At 53.8% G+C, this 2,220-nt stretch overlaps 1 pseudogene; it reads right to left on the bottom strand.

Annotated features, from left to right (window-relative positions):
- Positions 1–360: 360 nt before the first annotated feature.
- On the bottom strand, positions 361–1,257 carry LOC119280362 (annotated as a pseudogene).
- Positions 1,258–2,220: the final 963 nt, after the last annotated feature.

The following is a 2,220-nucleotide window of genomic DNA, read 5'->3' as shown; positions in this document are numbered from 1 at the left end:
TGTGGAATCAGTTTGTTGATTATTAGTTGTTGGAGTGATAGTAACCCAGACCCCAGTTTATCAATATTATGTGACGGGTTGTTTTTAATCCAATTGTTTAATGTTGTGTTAAACTTATCTTGTTTACTTCAAATGTAGGGAACAGTGAATCAAATGACAGGCCGACGATTCCACATGAATTAAATAAACTTCGAATCTAGTATACAAAAAACACGAACAAAACCCATTACCGACAGTAAAATATTACTTCCACCAATGTGGTTGGTGGTCCTGATCACTATGTAGCCAAGCTTCCCTAGTGACGCATCACTTTTTTCAGATTAAGCATGGGCCCTTGCTCGGGTCTGGTAAACTCTTCTTTCAGTCATCGCTTAAAAAGTACCAGCAGATTGTGCTTTGTAGAGACCCCAAAATGACACCATCCATGAGGGGAATGCAAGGTGTTGACCTGCTAGTTTTCAGGTCATAGACCATGCCCCCATCACTACCTCTCCCACCGATTCAGTACACACAATCACCCTTGAGTCCCGAAACACCTTCCGCATATATCGACACTGCATTGTTCCTCCCAACAAACACTGAGTGTCCCCTTAAGTCGGCCACAACGTCCCAATATGGTCGGCGCTGGGAGTCATACCACAAAACAAATATTCCGTCATGTTCTACACGGCAACGACCTCGTCCTGGCAGCTGCAAACGAACCATGCAGGATGCATTCCTCCAGATTTGGTATATGTTACCATCGCATAACACAAGGTTATTAGCACTAATGAAATTCGAAATTGTATTGTATGGCGGGTCGAAGCCGGTGGAGGTGTCAAACAGCATGTTGCTTCCTACATATGACAACAATGTCTCTATAGTGGGTGACGTGTTTAGATCTGGTCCTGTCCCGTGCATCTGTACGATCCACTTGTTATGCACTACAAGATGTGCTAACATGTGGCCCTCGAGAATGATAGGTTCCCGGCGGCGGTGCTGCGGCAGGCGTTGCACGTGGACATCTCCAAACTGAGTGAGGCAGTTGACCATAAAATTTCTATGGTAAAGGAAGTCGGCGATCTGGTCTCCTTCGGCGAGGTGGATGGGGTCGAGCACGACCCGCATCCTGGCCCTAGTGGTGACGTAGGCAAGCCTATTGATGTCACATATCACGGCGGCCAGGAAGTCGTCACTGGTGGGGCTGGGTGCAAAGACCATCTTGGAGACGAGGCGGCCGTCGTAGATCAGCGGGGCCAGGAGGATCTTAGCAGCCATGACGGGGTGGAAGAGGCTAAGCAGACTATGACCACCGTCGATGCAGACAGAGAGGGCCAGCCATCCACCGGATCAGCCAAGACAGGTCCTAACCGAGGGGATTGTGGTGAGCTTGAAGGAGCGGCATGCGGCGGGGCAGAGCTTGCCTGAAGGGACGAGTTTGAGCCCAAAGGAGCGATGCATGAGGATCGAGGCTACATTGGTACGACGCTTAATGGCAGTGGTGATGCAGCACTTGGCAGGGTCATCGCTGTGGTCCACGAGCAGCGACGGCAACAGCGGCGTGAGGCGGAACGCCCTGTCGGGCAGCTTCCCCGCACAATCGCGTAGCACATGAGGTCGTCAAGTCCGTCGGCAATGTTGTAGACAAGCTCCGGAGGCAGGTCTGCCCATGCCCGGCGCGACAACATGGCTGGGCAAGGATTTGGGCGATGCTAGGGAATTTCTTAATAAAAAACGAGGGGCTTTCGCTTCACACAAAGAAGAAAAAGAGAAGTTGAGTGCCCTGGCCTATGACGGCACTTACGCTTCGGTAGACCCCCTTCAACACAAGGACGGCTAAGATTGTCCCATACCCCTTTATAACGGAGGGCATGATGGGCATAAATCGAAAAAAGGCCGCCCCCGCAAGTAATGTATACGTATATGTATACGCTTTTGTTTTTTTTCGGCCGGGTCGCCCCGGCAGCGCGCCCACCCCCGCACGCCCACGTCCCCTACGCTAATTACGCGCTTACAGGCATCCATCCATGCATGGATGGCGCGGTTACGGGCCCCGCTGCCGATTGCTGCGCTGCGGCCTGCCCCCGCTTCCGCCTCGGCCTGCGGCGCCCGCTTCCGCCTCGCGTCGGCCGCCCCCGCTTCCGCCTCGGCCTGCGGAGCTCGCTTCCGCCTCGGCCTGCGCCGCGTTGCCGCCTCGCCTCGCGTTGGCCGCCCCCGCTGAGGCGCTGCCGCCTGCCCCCC

The sequence above is a fragment of the Triticum dicoccoides genome, chromosome 3B (genome assembly GCF_002162155.2).
Source record: "Triticum dicoccoides isolate Atlit2015 ecotype Zavitan chromosome 3B, WEW_v2.0, whole genome shotgun sequence".
Lineage (NCBI taxonomy): Eukaryota > Viridiplantae > Streptophyta > Magnoliopsida > Poales > Poaceae > Triticum > Triticum dicoccoides.
Note: the sequence above shows the minus strand (reverse complement) of the source record. Positions and strands in the feature narration are given on the sequence as shown.